At 47.3% G+C, this 20,430-nt stretch overlaps 1 long non-coding RNA gene across 1 annotated transcript; it reads left to right on the top strand.

Moving 5' to 3' along the window:
- The first annotated feature begins 1,115 nt into the window (after positions 1–1,115).
- Positions 1,116–16,171, top strand: LOC115524520. Its single transcript, XR_003972122.1, has 3 exons — positions 1,116–1,215; positions 7,392–7,484; positions 15,726–16,171. It is a non-coding gene; the product is annotated as an uncharacterized LOC115524520 (long non-coding RNA).
- The last annotated feature ends 4,259 nt before the right edge of the window (positions 16,172–20,430 follow it).

Below are 20,430 nucleotides of genomic sequence, written 5' to 3'. Positions count from 1 at the left end.
GCCGAATCACAGGGTAAACTTACCTGGTCTGTCTGGGTTGTAGGCTTCTCACTGGCAGTGTAGAAATCGTAACATTCACCTCACTGGGAAGCTGGAAGTGCACCCTAAATAAAGCAAGTAAACTCTTAACATCTACACAAAAGTAAGTTGACTCCAGCACCAGTGACTGCCATCCCTGCGATCCACCAAGTGGAGCCAGGATCCCAGCCCCCAGACCCAAGAGAAGAATCCCAAAGCCATCTTGACCAGAGGCAGGGGACCCCGTGTGAGGCCACACCACCACGAAGTGACAGAAAAGATACGTGTTGGTCTCCTCCCCCCAATTCCTGGCACAGGCCTCCTGATACCCTGGTAATGTCCTGGCTGATCGGAGTGTCTTTTACTTGCATGAGGTGACCCCAGGGGGTGTCCTTTCACCACAAAGACCAAGCCAGGATTAGGAGCTTGAAATTTCAGCACCCTCACCCTCCATTCTCTCGGGAAGGGAGAGGGGCTGAAAATGGATTGATCATGCCTAAAGCAAGGGGCTCAGAGGGCTCCCATGTCGGTGAACACACCCACATTCAGGGAGGGTGACACCCCAACTCCAGAGGCTCCTGTTCTGGGGCCTCCCAGAACTCACCCCACGCGACTCTTCGTCTGGCTGTTCATCTGCACCCTTGTCGTGTCCTTTAATAAGCGGGTAAACGTGTTTCCCTGAGTTCTGAGAGCTGCCCTAGCAAATGCTTTACTCTGACGAGGGCGAGCGTGCGATCGCGAGATGTCCAGCCAAGGTGGACCGAAGTCGCGAGGACCCTGGGGACCCACCCCTCATGACCCACAACTGAAATGGGGGTTGAGGAACAGAGTCCCGGGACTGAGCCCTGACCGGGTGGGATCTGAGGCCTCCTCAGGGACACAGCGTGGGGCTGAGCGAAAACGTGGGACACGCAGCCGGACGTTGGGGAGAACCGGTGTCAGAAACGCGTGTGGGCATGCGCACCGGCGGGGAGCTGAGGGCGGCAGGCGGGCGGGGAGAGGTGCGCATGCGCACGGGCCGGCGGGACCCAGGACGCCGCAGGCCTCCCGACGCAACGCGAGGGGTTCCCCCGGGAGCACCTCCTTCAGCGCCGGGGTTTCAGAGCTTGGGCCAATATTCCAGCGTCCTAAATGTGTCAGGGAAACCGCCAGAAGCGGCGGAGCCGACAGCACGGTGCCGACGAGGACCACAGGCAGGTGAGGCCACGTGGGCCCGAGCGGCCCCAGGGCGTGACTGGAGGGGGTGCGAGCTGCTGGGGCGGCGGACGCTGGCCCTCTTCGGCCCGAGGTGCCGGCAGCTTGGAGGCCACGTGACGCCGCCCCACGGGTGAGGGCCACGAAGAGAGGTCATGATTCTCGCGTCCCCAGGTTTCCGGTCTTAGCTGCAAACCTGCAGCGGATCCCGGCTCCGGGCTCAGGCTTGTATCTGCGGGTCTCTCGGTGGCCCTTCCACCTGCCGCGGGCCGCGACCCCGCACCGCTCACCGGTGACCGGGCCCGGCCGGGAGGTGCCTTCTCGCCCATCTCGTCTTGATGCGCTTTATCTCGGGAAGGAGACCCGTGCGGGACGGAAGGGAGTCCCCTCTTCCGTCTTACTCTCCAGGGGTGCCGGGGGGACACGGACGGCATTGCTCACGCGTGTGCGAGGACCTCGGGGTCACAGCAGGGCCACCAGCCAGGCCGCGGTACCTGTGCCGCTGCCCCGGCCCCGCGAGGGTTAGCGCGGGCTCGCTGGGGACAGGTCTGGTACTCCCCGCCCCCGCCCTCTGGACAGGCTGACCCCGCCGCCTCCCTCCGGGATTCGCCCTCCTTCAGTCCTTCCTCCACTTCAAGGCTCAACCCCAAGGTCAGCTCCGCTGTGAACTTTGCCTCCGCTCTCCCCTGTCATCTGCCATGTTCCCTCCTCACTTAGTATCTGTGGTTGCCAGTCTCAACGTCCTTATCCAAATGTCTGGCACAACACCCGTGACACTTTATTCTCTCTAGCTGATTGTGGCTGTGTCCCTCCAATGGACTGGAGCCTCCTTGAGGACAAGGACTTGGTCAAAGTTCTTCTGTAACCCAGTCAACGTAATAAAGTAGCCAGCACATAATCGGTCACACTTGGTTTCTTTTATCCCCTCTGCAGCCAAATGTAGAGGAAAGTCAAAACCTTTATTCAGAACAATTAGAGATCCCGCCGTTTCCACCGTATTTACCACTTCCTCTCTTCACCAGATGTCTCAGGAAAGAATAAACAAAGTCGGGCAGAAACTCAATTTTTTTGGGTACAGACATGTATATGTTTCAAAAGGATAAGCAATTACATCTTCCTTACAAAAGGAATTGTGTCTTAAGGCCACAGAATAAAATAGGTAAAAAGGGGATTGTGAGAGTTACTTTGCATTTCGTTCAACATCTACTTGTGAATAAGTCAGTTTGCAGATAATCCAGTTGAATTGCTGGTTTTCAAACCCATTTTCCTAAAATGGATCTGCTTCTTTGTAACTGGGAACTTCCTGGAATGTGGACCATAAACACATAACTTATTTTCACGTTAATGACAAACTTATTTGTCAACCATCTGCACCCATTACTTTGGACAGAATCTTCCTTTGTGAACATGCCCCTCAGAGAGTGGTAATTTAAACCAGGAACAGGCACAGTGCAGCCCAGGGTCAGAACCACACCAGAGTATTTCCAGAAAGCTCTAGACTTTATCCTGGGAACACGGCTAACTACAGTAGGTCTTTCCTTCCTGTAAACATCCCCACCTTTGATAACCTTCACCAACCTCACCGGTTTTCCGAGTATGGCCTGGCCCTGGCATCATCAGCAACGCCTGGGCCTGGTGACTGGTTAGAAATGCAGACTCTTGAGTTCCAGCCCAGGCCTGCGGGGGCACAAACCCTTCATGTGAGCGACTCCCCACATCTGGTTCCTTTACCTTCAAATGTTTTTAACCTTTTACAGTGTGTCCCATGTGTCCCCTCACAGCCGTGGGAAAGAGAAAGTCACCCTGCCTCTGGGCCTGGCCCTCACCACACCCTGCCTCTGGCCCGGCCCTCACCACTGGTGAGTGCACAAACAGTTTCGCAGAACATCCTGAGACCGGGCGGCTCCGTGAGCTTGTCTGAACACAGACAAAAACAGGAACACGTCCAAGCCACAAAAATAACCAAAATGTTTTCCATCCTAGCGGAAATGACTGCCGTTGTCTCTGGGCCAGTGAAAGCTTTGGATTCTGTTTATCCCTGTCCTCGTCCTGTACCCACTCATAGAATTGCCCCTGCTTGAGGACAGCATCCAACCATGTCTCAGTATGACCTAACAGAAGCCGAAATCCTCCCCCAAAAGTCCTTTTCAGTCACTTCTTGCTAACGTGTTGCAGGGTGCGCTGTCTCCCTGGGTACACTGAGCAACAACCCTGCTTGCTCAGGAGCAGGTGCGTGCCTGGTGGTCTTTGACGGTGCCGACACGGGCGTTATTGCACAACCTTGCTGCTAGTTCCCCTCCCTGAAAAGGGGATTCCCAGTCCAATCCAAGGCAAGGAAGAAACGGAGATACTCTTTAGAAGCATTTACAGTAATGTGAGAGAGTGATTTTATTGAATCTAAAAGTAGGGCATCGGGCTGCGTTTTGTATACCAGTTACTCAAATTTTATTTTCCTGCTCCTCATAATAGTGTCTTACAAGTGATCAGCATTCAGTTTTTAAAAGAGAAAAGCAGTTGGTTCTTCATCACCAGTTGTTTGAGAAGCACGGTCCCAAAACGTTCTCTGATACTTTTCTTTTTCAGCACTGCTCTCATATTAATCTTCTTAAAATTCTTAAGTCACCTTAAAGTTATACCCTTTCTCAGTCATCTTTAGCATTACAATCTCCTCTGTTTTCCAGTTGGAGAGGAAACTAACGTAGTTTGAATATCTATCATATGTTACCAATTATACAAATTTAAATACACTCAATACCCAGGAAAGAATTTTTATTTTATTCTATTGTTTTTAATTTTTATTTATTTTTAAGTAATCTCTACACCCAACGTGGGGCTTGAAGTCACAACCCCAAGATTAAGAGTCGCATGCTTCACCGATTGAGCCAGCCAGGCGCCCCCCCCCCCCGGCCAGGAAAGAATTTTAAATAAGTATCAGCATCCTTTTCCAAAACCTAGTTCCCAATGTTTTTATGGGTGAATTTTTTTTTAAACATCAAGGAACATATATATCGAATGTTATTTAGACAAGAATAAAGCAGGACAGGCTTCCTAATTAATTTTTTAGAGCCTATCTAGTAGAACAAAGCTCATCAATACAGCATTTGAATATTAGAAGATGGTACCATTAGTATTGACGTAAAAGTGCTGTGCCAGACCCTTATTGGGATTGCTGCTTCTTTTTTGGCTGATGTCATCAGGTACCTACTGAGTGTTGGCACTGTTCTCAGCATGCAGCGGCCGCATTGGGGCCACCACCCCTTCTTTCCATTATAAGCATTGTCATCCTTGGCTACAGAAGTAGGGGGACACAGGTAGAGGCGATCAGAACTCCTCACCCCTCTGGTGTCAAGGGCGGCTCCAGAGGTGTGCTTATGGTACACGTAGAATAAATCCACTTTCCCCAGAATTGTTCTAACTGTAGGTAGCAGGGAAGTAGCCTTTTTTCCTTTGTCGTGAGTCATTAGGATGCGGGACAGACTGCCGGTAAGCTGCACCCCCCCCCACCTCCCCGTGCCTGGAGAGAATCTGTCTGACATAGTAGATAACAGGTCAGTCCAAACTATGGGGATGCAAAAGATACAAGAGCAAGGGAGAGACTCTCAACACTGTCCATAGGATTCCCTGAGGCCGGGTCTCCCCTGGTGCCCGCACCCTCCCTTCCCCTTCCTAGGGCTTGGTTTCATTCCCAATTCCCAAATTCCTGTTTTAGTTTAAGGTAGTTCGATTTCCTTTTCTGTAATTTTCCACCCAAAAGCCTTCGCTAGCACAGATCCTCAGTGAGCGGCGGATGTGGTAGAAGGAGCGAGGGCCAGAGAAGGGACAGGTGCAGCCTTAATCCTGTGACCACTCTTCCCTTGGCCTCTCCGAGCTTCACACGCTTTGTTTGCAAGCTGGGGTTAGAAACAGCCCACTCCTGAGAGTTCCACTCAAGCTCTGGAAGGGCAGGGAATACGTCTCACCTCCCTTCTTATGTCCCCAGCACTTAACCAATTGTCACAGACTGGGCCCTTCATAAATATTTATCGAATGAAACAACAAATGAAAGCTTAAATTGGGAGGTAAATGCCAGAGTGCTAACGCTCCTACAAAGGATGGCGAGCGCATGGGAGACTCACCTTTCTCTTCCATGGGAAGACAGAAAAGAATCTGTCTCTACTCGGATCTGCTTGTCACTCGTCCCTAGTAGAAACTTCTGACTCACCATTTCCCCCCAGGCACAGTGCCTGGGAAAGGGCAGCTGGGAGAGTCGAGGCTGCAGAGGCAGCTAGAGGGAGGGAGGTCCCAGGCCGCCAGGAGACTCCTGCGACTACACTTCCTACCCACTGAGGAAGAGGCATGGCTGAAGGAGGAGGGCCAGGAATGATGACTGGTATGTGACCAGCTTCCAGAAGGAAAGAGAGAGGAAGAAAACTAAGAGGACACTGGAATCTCCAGGCCTTTGCTCTTTGCTCTCCCAGGCCCTGGCCCCTGTGTCCCTCAAGGGCTCCTGCAGGGGAGGAAAAAGTTTTCCATCCCTCTCAGGGTCCCTGGTTGGATCCGGAAAGTAAACCGACAAGGACAGATTAATAGGAGCAAACAGTACAAATTCGTTTAATAGAAGTTTTACGTGACCTGAGAACTTTCATAGGGAAATGACCAGCGTTTTTATACCAGGTTTGATGGTGAGGGGACAGGATGGACAAGTGGGATAGGACAAAGGGGATGAGGGGGTGAGCTGGAGGAGGCCTAGCCAGGCCTGCCTGTTGGGATTCTTCTCCCTCACCCCGGAGGTGAGGCTGCTCCTTCTCTCCTCGTATAGGGAGGACCCCTCTCACCGGAGGGTCTCATGACCTGCATTGGGGAGAAGGGTCAGGGGAGGCCAGAGAGACCGCCCGCTTCTGCCCTCTTCTAACGCTGTCCCTCATCTTTCAGGGTAGTGTGTCCTGAACCCCGTCACTTGAAAACCAGAGGTTGGTTTAGCAAAGGTCCTCATGGAGAAAGCCAGCTCTTCGGCCTGTTTGTATTTTTGCTTTTCTCACTTCCCGTTTAGCCTTTGAAGATTCCTAACTTCATCAATTTGTTGAAGTCTAGTTTTCTAAATGTCCCTTTATCCTTTATCCAGCATTTGTATGCGTTTTCACTGTGAAAGTCAACTGAGGTGTCTAGGATGTTGTATTGCCAGTGACACTGGTAATTCTACTTGACCATTCTCACAGAGTTTCACTGATTTCATTTCAAAAAGGTTCCCTTTATTTAGTGTTTTCTCTCTTTATTATCACAGAAAATCTTAATGTTTTAGTCTACCTGGTCTTTCCTCTCATATTTCATCATTAATTCTAGGATTTCCCAGATTTCTTAAAACTTTCTGATGTTTAAAGCAAATACATGCTCAGGAGTGTATACAGTTTTTATAAAACAGTCAGCAAAGTAGGGGCGCCTGCGTGGCTCAGTCAGTCGAGCATCCAACTTCAGCTCAGGTCACCAAGTCACGGTTAGTGAATTTGAGCCTCATGTCAGGCTCACTGCTGTCAGCACAGAGCCCACTTCAGATCTTCTGTCCTCCCTCTCTCTCTGCCCCTCCCCGATTCACGTGTGCACTCTTTCTCTTTCTCTCAAAAATAAATAAACATTAAAAAAACTAATTATAATTTTAAAAATAAAATAATCAGTCAAACAAAGTAGTTAAGAGCATGAGTTCTGGACGCAAACGTCCTGGCTTTAAATACCCTTTGCCACTTAACTGTGTGGCCTGTCCCTTGGACTTCCTCGTGTATAAAAAGGGGATGATAATAATAGTACTCCTCCTTGTTGGGGACTGAGTTAGTTAATATATGTAATGTTCTTAGAACATGGCCTGCCACTCATAAGAGCTATATTGTGTTGATTTCATTCAAATTATAATTCTGACCAAATTATTAAAATTATTACTGCTATCCAGCACCTGTCAATGACAATATTTATAAATCAGTAACATTTTTGCATAATCCTAGAGGCTTGAGCCTTACTGGCTGGAGAAACCGTATGAAACCATGCTCCTAGGAAGCATAGGGAAGCTAGACCTAAGTATTTTAGACGAAGACAGAAGTAACACTGACCACATGCTGAGCCAGATGCAACAGTAGGGGTTTTCTATGAATTGTCTCATGTCTTCTTTCTAACATCACTTTGACAGAGGTGCTCTTATTATTCTCATATCCCAGCTGAAGAAATGGAAGTTCTGAGGAACTAAGGGGCTTCCCTGATGCTTGCAGATGAGGCAAGGACGGATGGAGAATCGGGCTTTGGACGCCACAGTGAGTATGTTTAGCGGGGCAGATGCCCAGCCTCACATCTCTGGAGTCAGCACATGCTCGTGTCCCCTGAATTCATGGGTACAGTTCCACGTTGCTGTTGGATGGGACATAAGACACTCCTTTGTCAAATAAGTCCTCCTGGGGCGCCTGCACGGCTCAGTCGATTAAGTGTCCGACTCTTCATTTCGGCTCAGGTGATGATCTCATAGATCGTGAGTTTGAGCCCCACGTCAGACCTCGTGCTGACAGTGCAGAGCCTGCTTGGTATTCTCTCTCTCCCTCCCTGTCTGCCCTTCCCCTCCTCATTCTCTCAAAATAAATAACTAAACTTAAAAAAAATAAGCTGTTTCCAAAACGTGTGTGTGTGTGTGTGTGTGTGTGTATAGGTGTTATCAGTACTCCTCATTCTCATTTCACCGAAGAGGAAACTAGAGCTATACGTCTGTGGCTTGGGCTCCACAATTAGAAGTGGCAGAAATGAGGCCAGAAGTCCGGTCTTCTAACACTTAACGGCAGTGTCATTCACTATGCCTGTCTTAACCCTGAAGTCAGGCTTTTTTCATTGGTGTTTTATAAATACAGTATCTGATTTATTTGACATGGGGAAAATACAATTGTTTTGTTAATACAGAAACCCAGGGAGTTGAAAATTAGATACTTTATTATTGTTAAACTTATGGTTTACAACAAGCAACAAGACAACTCAAAACCAGACAATCTGAACATAAGTACCTTCAAAGAAGTAACCGGTGTCTAACTATGTTAGATTATAATGCCACTGTCCTTACAGCCATAGCACCTTTCTAATATGCTAGAGGGTCACCTAAACCATCTGGTTAATAAGAAATAATATTTTAAGCTTCAGTAAACTTCCTTCTTCCACTGAAGCCTACTCACCTGTGAACAGATAGGATACAAAATACAGTATAAATTAAGACCAAGGCCACCCTGAATGAGACCGTGGGTCACCACCTCCTCAGGAGCTCACGTCACCAGTCCCTGAGCTCCAGGCACCCAGCGAGGCCAGCGCTTGGTAACAAGAGTGCACAAGACCCGGAGGCCCTCAAGCCACTCAGATTCTGACGTGTTATCTCTGACACCTGGAGACTGGAGTGTCGCAGCTAGCTGAGCAGCTAAGCCTTCCCTTCCCCCAGCCTGTGGGGGTCCTCGTGTTCCACAAGGAAGGGAACTTGACGTTCTCATCTTCGTGTCCCCAGGACTGGGCACAGAGTCCTAATGCAGAGTGGGCGGGGATACCTGTTTTTGGAATATTGTAACAAATGATCGAAGGAATCAGTGAGTTCACGGATGTTGCTGTGACCGTGTGACTGTGTCAGGGACAGCATGGTTCAGACGTGGTATCTTCCTCCTGTGGTCACAGACAAGGTCCATGTGCAAACACCAGAAGATTTCTGTTCACCTCAAACTCAATATAAACCAGTCATATGAGATGTGGCTGATAAAAAATTATGAAATAACTTGCAATTGAGTTAACTGGAGTATGGTGCTCAAAAGGGAGAAAGTTAATAGGGCATTCTTCCCTCTACAGTCACTTCCAAATGTTCCAAATGCCATGCTCAATTCAAAGGGGAGTGACCTTTCTTTCCCAGATAGACACTCTCCCCGTTGTTCTGTCTTCTTTTCTTCCACTGGCTTGGAGTTTTGTTTGGTCCTCTCTTTCTAGCTCCTTTAGGTGTAAGGTTATGGTGTTTATTTGAGACTTTTCTTATTTCTTGAGCAGGCCTACGTTATTATAAACTTCCCTCCTGGAACCACTCTTGCTGCATGTCAGAGATTTTGGACTGTTGTATTTTTATTTTCATTTGTTTACATGTATTTTTTAATTTCTTTTTTGATTTCTTGGTTGACCCATTCATTCTTAGTAGCATGCTGTTTGCTCTGCCTGTATTTGTGTATTTCCAGAGTTTTTCTTGTGGTTGACTTCAAATTTCATAGCGTTGTGGTCAGAAAAGGTGCAGAAAAGGTCTTTTTGAATTACTGAGACTTCTTTTGTAGCCTAAAATGCAATCTCTTCTGGAGAATGTCCCATGTGCACTTGAAAAAAATGTATATTCTGTTGTTTGGGGATGGGCATGTTCTGGATATATCTGTTAGGTCCATCTGTCCCAGTGTGTCATTCAAAGCCACTATTTCCGCACTGATTTTCTGTCTGGATGATGTATCTATTGATGTAAGCGGGGCATGAAAGGATCCTACTATTACTGCATTACTGTCAATTTCTTCCTTTATGTCTGTTAATATTTGCTTTATGTATTTAGATGCTTTCTTGTTGGGTGCATACGTATTTACTATTGCTACATCCTCTTGTTGGATTGTTCCCTTTATCATCATGTAGTGACTTTCTTTGTTTCTTGTTACGGTCTTTGTTTTAAGGTCTATTTTGACCAACATAAGTATTGCTAACCCAATTTTTTAAAAAAAGTATAGTATAACCTCAAGATTGAGTTAATGGTAGCATGGTGCTCAAAGGAAGAAAAGTTGGTAGAGGATTCTTCACTGCTGTGGCCACTTCCCAGACATTCCAAATGCGATGCTCAATTCAGAGGGCAATGATCTTTCTTTCCCAGATAGACCCTCGCCCTCTTGTTCTGTCTCTTCTACCCACAAAAATCCTTCTCATCCTATCTTCCATCTCTCCATTGTCCTCAGAATTCTCTCCTGTTCCACAATACCACTCCCCACAGCACCAATTTATTTCTCTTTCCCCTAAAGCCCTGTTACGTTACGGTGCTTATCTTTTTTACCTAATTTTTTCATTATTTATTTACACCTTATTTATCAAAAGAACACAAACTGCAAAGCACTGATCAAAGGCAAGTGATTTTTATTATTTTTGTTGTACTTGCTCCCGTGTGCATTTCATAGCTTTCGATTACGATCTTCTAAAGGCCAGTGAGAGACCTTTGTCATTTCTTTCTTTTTAAATTACACACCACACCAAGCTAGTTGTTCTGGGAGAAGAACAGAAGTTACTTATCTTACCGTTGATTCAGACATCTACAAGCCACGACAAGAGGAAGCTGATACACTGGCCAGGAACAAGAGCAAACATTCTCACCGAGCCAGGAGCTGGGTTTTGCAACATCTCTTAGTTTATAGATCTGTAGATATATTTTCATGTACATAAATAAGAGTTAAGCAACTAAGGATGTAAACACGTCGTTCCCAGAAGAGGAAATGCAAATGCCTAATAAAATAACCAAAGGTGTGCTGTCTCAGTTAATAAAAACAGAAATGCAAATTGAACAAAATGAGACTACATCACTTGCCTATCACGTTGGCAAAAGACAAAGAGGTAATGTTCAGTGTCAGCAAGAGTGGGAATATAAATTTGAAAGTACATTTCACAATGCTGATCAGAATTTTTAAAACACACATGCTCTGACTGAATAATCTCCTTGCTAAGAATACACTCCTCAAAATCACTTTTTCCGTGTCGCCAGGATATTGGCTGAGGGATGCGTGCAGTGCCGTAAATTTAAATTAGGAGAAATCAGAGATAACCTAAATATCTGTCAAAATAATTAATTTTAAATAAACTATACCCATGCACTGATGCCACGCTGTCATCGCAAAGGAGGAAGCATATCTCTTTGTGTAGCTATGGAAACATGATCACAATATATTGTCCAATTAAAACAAGTTGTGAAACAATAACTACAGTGTAATTCTTTTTTGTGGGAAAAAAAAGACCTGTTGTATGTTTCCATGTTCATATAATTGCACGTACAAATCTCTGCATAACTGTATGTGCAAAAACACACATACAAACAAAAACAGAGGTCTGGAGAGAAAAAACCTAACACCTGTGGTTACCCCTAGGGAGGTCAAACAGGAAGGACTTTTTTTCTTACAGACTTCTGTGTATTGTTTAAATTGTCTTTCAACTTTCATGTGATACTTATGACTCCTTTTGAAATAGAAAATAAACCTAGTAAAAGTAGAGGCTTTTAAACGTTGTTATAAAATGTTTGAATATTCAAGGAAGCAGTGATCAAACTTCAGAGACTTCATGCATGAAAAATCTCTTTATTTTAAGCATTCTTTAGAACTCTGTGCTCACAAAATTATTCACATATATTTGTGTCAGTTACAGAAAACTGAAACCCTGTGTGGTAGCCCAGAACAGTCCCTTCCGTGTGGTAGATGAGGTGAAAGGAACTAAATTAAGAAAAAGAAATGTCTCTGACACTTTGCTTTTAAAGCATTGACAACCCAAGTGTAGGGCTCTCAGAAACAATTCACCCGATCATTGGTTGATGCGAGGGGCCCCAAATTCAAATGCCACAGGACAGGCAAGTCACGTAGCAACATCGGTGAGGCCAGCTGGGAGTAAGTAAAGAGGGAGGGATGTTTGGGGCAAGCACTGTCTCTAGCTAGTTGGGACTGCATCTTCCAATATTTCAAGAGGAATTAGACGTGAGAATTTTTTATCGCGATACCCCTGGGTTTTACATTTTAGCAACAAATTATTTAAAATCTTAAGTGCTATGTTGGTAAACTGCAAAAGCCAAACAAAACACCTCTCCCCACTGGACTTGGCCCGCAGTCTCCCACTTGCCATACTTGGGCTCCACTGTCCTCGCGGAGTCTAGGGGACTAGTTACAACATATCCTTCATGGCCCACATAGGCTTGCTCTTCTTTCATGAGCCCTTCGGCCATGGTGTTCTAGAACATGAGTTCAAAGATAGTTTAGATATTTCTAAATCACTAACTGGAATCACATAATATTTGTCTTCTACATCTGGCATATTTCACTTAGCATGTTTCCAGAGCCCATCCATGTTTCAGAACTTTGTTCCCTTTTGCGGCTGAAGAATATTCCATGGTATGGTGTATAGTGGGATTGTTTTTTGGAGTAGGCTCCACGCCCAACCCAAAATCAAGAGCGCACGCTCTACGGACTGAGCCAGCCAGGCGCCCCGTCTTTTATAAGAAATGCATACTGGTCCTCATTTCCCTTTCCAGCAGGACAGCATCTAAATAAAACTCATGGAATTTCCAAAGTCTGAGAAAATTCAAGGTGTCTTTTGTTATGTTAATGAGGTGGTTTTTGGAAAGTCCCTCAGTCACTAGAGCAAGATAACTCGTTGCCAGGGGGACCAGCCAGGTGACTCACAGAACGGGAGACTGCAGTCCCAGCCCCTGACCTCCAGGGAGGGGAGAGGGGCTGTAGGTAAAAACGTGGCCCACAGGTGATGATTACATCACCGTACCTATGTAATGAAGCCTCCATTAATACCCAGAAAGGACAGGGTTCAGAGAGCATCCCGGTTGGTAAACACTGTGGAGATCTGGTGCCCTATCCCCATTCCTTGCTCTGTCCTTTTATAGTAAGCCTGTCTGGTGGTTCCTGAGTTCTGTCCTTTTATAGTAAGCCAGTATTCCAGTGACTAAAGGGGTTTCCTGAGTTCAGTGAGCCACTCCAGTAAATCAAACCCAAGGACAGGCCCTTGGAACCTCTGATTTATAGCCAGTCGGTCAGAAGCACGACTAACAACCGGGGTGACTGGCAGCTGGCCACCGAAGTGTGTGTGTATTGGGGGTGGGAGAATTGAACCCCTCACCTGTGCCATCTGAAGCTCTCTCCAGGTAGGTAGTGTCAGAGGTGAATTAAACTGCAGCGCATACAGCTGGTGCCTGAGCATTGCTTGTTGGTGTAGGGAACTGAGTGTCGAACATTTTCCATGCGTTTACCACATTCGGTTTATCTGTTCCTTTGCTGATGGACGTTCGTTTCCCTTTGTCAATATTGTGAAAAATGCTGTAAATACTGGATTTACAATATCCGAGTCCATTTTTCATTCCTTTGAGTATATACCTGGGAGTAAAATTGTTGGGTAATAGGATGATTCTGTATTGGACTCTGGGGAACTGCCAATCTGTTTTCCACGCCATCTGCAGCATTTTACATTACCACCAACAACGCATGTAAATCCCTTATTTTTACGATGAAGAAGTCAAGAGTAAAACTGGTTAGATAGCTTGACCTCATACACGGTAAGTCAGCTGCAGGGCTGAGATCAGAAACAAATACTGAGGTCCCAGGACAATCTTCTTTCCGAGGTTAACCTCACCAAGATACGAGTCATATGATCAGGCAAATGGCAGCGATGTCTGCACAAAGACTGGACCATTGGAAAGAGTCTCCTTAATATATCTGGGGGAAAGAATTTGAATAAGTTCTGGATTTTGCTCTCCATCATAGAATTTTGTTTTAGTCTTTTCTTCCTCGGGTCTAAACTCAAGAGAAGATTAAATCATGCTTATCTTTCATCTAGTGCCCAACCAGGTGCCCAACACATTTTTTATCATTATTACACTTACAGTTCTAAAATTAAGGCTTAAAAGTATTACATTATATGTAAAAATTTTAACTTTAGAAAAATGGAAAAATTAACAAAAGTGGAAAGGAGAAAAAAAAAAGATTACCTGGAGAACTATCACCCCTGAGTGCTTTTTCCCCATGCTTTTTTTTTTTTTTTCTAAGAATGGTGTTTTTTGTTTGGTATATATGGTGGAATTATAGAATCTTCAAGTTTAAAAAAATTATTACAGTTTGGGAGAGGCAAACTTAAAAAATAGAACAGGAAAAATAGCTATTCATACCCAGCAAACCACAGGCAAACCCTCCTACCAACTCAGCAGCCCTCATAGTCTTATGACATCCCTTTTGGTGGTATGTTATTACTTATGTGTCCTATGGAAAACTTTCATTTATCCAAATATAAGAGCCTCAAGAGTTTGGCCACAGCTTATACCATTCTGTTCCTTCCTCCATGATGTCATTACAGTAGGTGCCCCTCAAAGAACCTGTGGATGATTTCTACTGACTTCACATCACCTTCGAGGTTAATACTCCCCTGAGTCTCGGATAAGGGGTGACCCAACCCAGTCCCTGAAGGGCTTCCCGTTCTGTGTAAGAAATTAGTTCAGTAATCACAGGCCGTTTAAACGTCATCCGAATCTTTGCCTAACTTGAAGAATACTGAGTGTAATTCCACATGTAACGTAATAGCGCTTCGTCCGCTTGGCCCCATCCATCTCTCTGGGAGTCTTCGGCCCACAGGTGACTCAAAGCCCCAGTCTCAAAAGCATCACCAAAAACTCCCTCTAAATGTCATCCCTGTGTTTCTTCATTTTGCTTTTCTTTCCTCTTCCTTGGATTTCTTTTGCTTCTTCCGACCAATAAATTATAGCCCTTTGCATCATCTTGGCATCCGTTCTTGCTTCTTTGGCTCAGCCCCTCTCTCCTGGGCCACTGATTCTGCTTAACGAAGGTTCAGGATGGGGCTGGCACACTCCCCCCTCACCTGGAAGGGGACTTAGGAGTTAGGACTGGGGGGAAGGCCTGGGAGAAATCACAAATGCCTATAATGTATTACCTTGCTTTTATTACATGATGAAATTCTCATATATCATGTATTATTTATTTGGGGTGGGCTACATGAAAGGTCTTGGGAAAAATTACGTGGCCACTTGAAAAGGTACAGTGATGGGGCGCCTGGGTGGCTCAGTCGGTTAAGCGTCCGACTTCGGCTCAGGTCACGATCTCACAGTTCGTGAGTTCGAGCCCCGCATCGGGCTCTGGGCTGATGGCTCAGAGCCTGGAGCCTGCTTCACATTCTGTGTCTCCCTCTCTCTCTGCCCCTTCCCTGCTCATGCTGTGTCTCTCTCTGTCTCAAAAATAAATAAACATTAAAAAAAAAAAGAAAAAAGAAAAGAAAAGGTACAGTGATGAGTTTTCGTTGACGATGGAGGCCATTGCCTCCCTACCGTCCCTTCTTCAGGATGTCACCTTGAGGACACAGCAGACCTGGTAAAAGTGGCCTGAGCTTGTGATCTCACAAAGCAAAGTCTTGGGCCTCCTGACCCCTGAAAGTGTAAACACTTACTGAGTCAGCTCACAGTCTCCCTCTGGTATGATGAGACCATCACAGGGTCTATCCTCTCGTCTCTCCTGCCTCTCCCCCACTTTCTGTATAAATTTACGTGAAAATCTCTCCAGACTCTGTAGTCACTTGTAGCTTACACCCATGCTATCGCTGATCATGCTTACCCAGCATTGAAATCATGTTCTCTTTCTCTTCTATGTTGTTACAGAGGGGGCTTTTGTTGGAATCTTTCTGTTCTATTTCCCCAGCATTGCAATGATCCTCCAACAACCAGTTTCGTCTCTTCAGCTATAGTTCTTACTTCCCATCTGCTGTCACTGCAGGTGATACCCCACGTGCACCTCTCCTGGGTGACAGTGGACTTTGGTAACGCCCAGCGCTGCCCAGACAGAGCACCGCTGACCACGGAGACACCAACACACGATCATCGAAACTTGGTTCTACCGTGGCTCGCTCTGCCCGCGTTCTGGAGAGAGGCTGTCTTGCAGGACTCAGAGATGACAGAGGGACATTGAGGCCAAGTTCTGAGAGTGGCCCGTTCCAAGGAATGGGACGTGGAACTATCGTCCACCCAGGTGCTCAAGCCACAAACCGAGGGGTCAGCCTTAATCTCTCTTTCTGTCACCCGCCACGTGCAACCGACTCCACACCCAGTCCACATCCCAAACCCATCTGCGGCTTCCGTTGTCGCCACTTCTATGGTGGTTGGAGACACCACGCAGTAGGCCTCGGACAAGATTCCCCGTTTCCACTCTTGTTCCTTTAGAGAGCTGGTGTAGTCTTTTTTATTTTTGTATTTTTTAAATTTTTAAACATGTTTATTTATTTTTGCAAGAAAGAGAGCCAGGGAGGGGCAGAGAGAGAGGGAGACACAGAATCTGAAGCAGGCTCCAGGCCCTCAGCTGTCAGCCCAGAGCCTGACACGGGACTCGAACTCCTCGCCGGTGAGATCGTGACCTGTGCTGAAGTGGGCAATTAACCGACTGAGCCACCCGGGAGCCCCTGGCATAGTCTGTTTTAAAAATATAAATCATAACAGGGGCGCCTGGGTGGCGCAGTCGGTTAAGCGTCCGACTTCAGCCAGGTCACGATCTCGCGGTCCGTGAGTTCGAGCCCCGCGTCGGGCTCTGGGCTGATGGCTCGGAGCCTGGAGCCTGTTTCCGATTCTGTGTCTCCCTCTCTCTCTGCCCCTCCCCTGTTCATGCTCTGTCTCTCTCTGTCCCAAAAATAAATAAACGTTGAAAAAAAAAATTTAAAAAAAAAAATATAAATCATAACATATCACTCTGCCAATTCTCGAATGGCTCTCCATCATATGTAAATTAAAATCCACACTTCTCGCCTGAGTAACCCCAACCCTCACTTGTGCCTCTCTGCCCTTACTCACCAAGCTCCGGCCACAGTGGCTTCCCCTCTGCTCTCCCAACACCCCAGGCTTGGTTGAAATGTACTTCCCCTGGTTTTTTCACAGGCCTCCTTTTAAGGACTCAGCTTGACAGTTACCTTCTTAGAGAAAACTCCCCTGAGTACCTGTCCTGAAGTAACCACCCAGTTCCATCACACTGCTGTTTCCTCAGCACAGCGCTTACTTCTGGCGGGTCCTTGTGTGTATGTGTGTGCCTTCAGTCTCAAACTTTTGTGGAGTGGATGAAAGCTAAGGCCTATTCCTCCATCTCCCCGGTGGGAGACAGGAACTACTGAGCAGGGGTCAAGACTGTCAGAACTTTGTGGGGTGCACGGTGGCTCAGTCGGTGAGGCATCTGACTCCGGATTTTGGCTCAGGTCATGATCTCATGGTTGTGGGCTCTGGCCCCACATTGTGCCCTGTGCTGACAGCTCGGAGTCTGCTTGGGATTCTCTCTCTCCGTCTCCCTCTCTCCCTCTCTCTCGCTCCCTCCCTCTCTCCCTCCCTCTCTCTCTCAAAATAAATAAACATTAAATAAAAAACTGTAATAACTTTATTTCAGATTTTTTTTAACTTCCTCATCATAGCTATTTTATCTTTTGTCAATTTCTTCATCATGATTAGCCCTGAAACTCTGGCCATAGAAAGTGCTTATGATCCGTGCAGCTGGCAGCGGTGGCCCGGGGACTCGCGACCATGTCCGTACGCAGGCTCGAGGAAGGAAGGGCACCGAAGAGCCGGGGTGGTCATCTGTGACTTGAACGAGGAAAGGAAAGTGAGCCGAATCCCTGTGGCCTCCTCCAGAGAAGGTCTGACAAACAAGCAGGGACTAACCGTGAAAGAGCTCAGGGGGCTTCCCCGCGTCCACCGCCAGAAACCTCTGATCTCGGATCTCCTCTTCCTCCCATCCTCACGACATGATCCTGCCCGGATCGCACACCGAAAACTCCCCACCCCGTCCTCTCCCCCAGACAAGTGCTGTGGTTTCAGACACAGCTCCCCCCTCCCTTTTGGAGAAGTCATTCCTTCTAAACTGTCGTCTGCCCGGAACTTTCTTCTCTGACCTCCTGGTTTGGAGAGCAAAACCCAGTTGTGTAGGAGTGTATGGTCTCTGCCATTGGATCTTCACCTTTACTTGGTTTTTGCTTCTTGTGTTCTTTCTTTTGCTCTTGTCTTAATGCACGAGTCCTGCAGAGCATTGAATACAAAATAGACACCCAGTAGATCCTTTTGAATTAATTGTACTCTGGGGGAAGAAGCATGAAGGAAGAACGAAAAGCAGAGGGAGGAAGAAGGTGTGAGTAGAGCAGGGGCTCCAGAACACAGGGGAAGGCAGCAGAGTACAGGAGAGGGAGGAGGCCCAGAGAATCTGCGCGCCCTGTGAAGACTTAATCACGGTGGATGCTCACGTGCTGTCGATCTGCTAACGTGGAAGTTGACAGGAAATTGGCAGCGGCAGGGAGATGGCCACAGACCAACCCACACTCTTTTGTTCAGTCCTCCCACTGCCTTGTCTTATTAGCTGCTCCCTCACGGTCTCAAAGTCTGGAAAACTCGGGCTCGTTCCTCATGCAAATACTGATTTATCAACAGATTGGCTTATATGCAGTTAGAAGGTAATTACCTGTGCACACCTAACCGGACGAGCCTTCCTTTATTACCTCTTTTTCTTTGAATGAATAAAAATTGGCCGTGGGATGTAAGGAATTGCCGTGATGGAAAATGAAATCTCCGTGTCTTTTGTGCAGACTTAACAAGCAGCTTCTGTCATTCCTATCTGGAGACCATTGCCCTTTCCAACCACTCACTGGGGTCTGTCATTTTAGGAGGCAGGTAGATCTGTGCTATTTGCTGCTGTTTCCCAGCACCCAGCACCGTGCTTGGTATATGACATGAGTTCAGTAAATTTTTGCATATTGACTGATTGAATGAATGAATGAACGAATGATGGTCCCAGTCTCTACTTCATCCTCAGGTGACCTTAAGTGTAAGACACAGATGTATGGGAAATACAGAATGGGTGGGGGAAAACATGACTGAGGGAGAAAAGTACCGTAGTTTGCTTTCTTTATGTCCAGCCCACGTTCGTTGCACAAATACACACACACTGAATGCCTTGTCTATGACGGAAAGCGTGTTACACTCCCAGGTACAAATGCCAAGACACAGACCCTCATTCCGGTGCGTGCTGGTCCAGTATCACATCGTGGCATCCACCACCCTCTGTGTCAGTGACTAGACTCTGCCCGTGCGTCTGTCCTCCCACGAGACTGCCAAGTCCATCAGGACACTGTCCATCATACTGTAAGCACGCAGCATTGACAAAGCATCTGATGGAGATTATAGCCATCTGGGGGTGGGGGGAAAGGCGTGTACAACTGGATAGAGCCAGCGTTCTTAGACGGGAGAAGGAAAGCTGCCCCTTGCTGACCTGGCAGGAAAGGAGGACATCGAAGATGCTGGGTGGCTCTCAGGATTGGTGGATGGTGTAGAGAATCATGATGGAGGCTAAGCCTCCAGGAATAATGCCCCAAACCCTGCAGAACTGGTCCCGTAAGAAACCTTCCCCTGCAGCTCCCCACCAGTACCGCATCTGCATCAGACACTGGGTCTTATGGCCCCGTCCCCCGTCCCCCGTCCCCCGGGGAAGGGATGTTGCTGTGAGTGCTGGCCTCACAGCCCCCTGCGTCTGCTGCTGTTGGAATCCGCAGAGCTGGGCGCTCCAGGCCGGCCTGGTGCCTCTGCCTGCTCACACCGGCACTGAAGCTTCACGTGCACGAGTCGGATTGGCACAGCCTCTGACACATTCTGGAGCCAGCTGCAAAGGAGGCTGAGGATTTGAGACAGAAAAGCAGACAAGCTATTCAAAAGATGATGAGCGGCCATAAGTACGACCAGCGTCCACTGTGTTACAGCAATACGGGATAGGAGCCGAACGAGAAACCTGCAGACACTCTTCGGTTCTCATGGGACCTGCATCCCTGGAGGAGAGACAAACGCTGAGCATATACGTGAGCGTCACGATGGAAAGTGGTAGGTGCCACCAAGACACATAAAACTGAGGTGCAGTCTCCAAGAAGAGCTTTTCTGAGATGAGCAGAGAGCTAAATGACATGAGGGGGTGGTAAGCAGAGAGGCTCTGGGGTGGGAACTGATGTGGCATTTGTAAAAAACTAAAAGGAGGCTGGGGCTGAGCAAGTGAAGGGGGAGAGGGCAGGAAACGGGGCTCGAAGAGCCGCCAAGGACCGTGTTGCGCAGGGCCATGATTTTGGACTCTGGAAAGTGGCAGGCAGGGGAATAGCATCCTCTGACTTATATTCTAGAAGGATCACTCTGGCTGCTGTGGGAAGAGGGTAGAGGTAGGGTGACCGAGCTGGTCAAAGTATGAGCGGGGAGATGTGAGCACCAAAACCTGCCTGGGTGACTGGGGAGAAGAAGAGGTAGGAAGGGAATCTCGAAAGGTGACTGAAAACTGACCAGGAGAGGACGTCAGAAGGCATCCTGGCAAAAGGAAGAGCAAGAGCAAACACGCAGGGCACAGAAGGCCCCGGAACATCTGGAGAACTTCGAGGAGTCCCATGAGGTTGCGGAGAGGGATCCAGACATGAGGCTGGGAAGGTGGG

Source organism: Lynx canadensis, chromosome D1 (assembly GCF_007474595.2).
Source record: "Lynx canadensis isolate LIC74 chromosome D1, mLynCan4.pri.v2, whole genome shotgun sequence".
NCBI lineage: Eukaryota > Metazoa > Chordata > Mammalia > Carnivora > Felidae > Lynx > Lynx canadensis.
The sequence above is the reverse complement of the archived record's forward strand: the minus strand, read 5'-3'. Positions and strand labels throughout refer to the sequence as shown.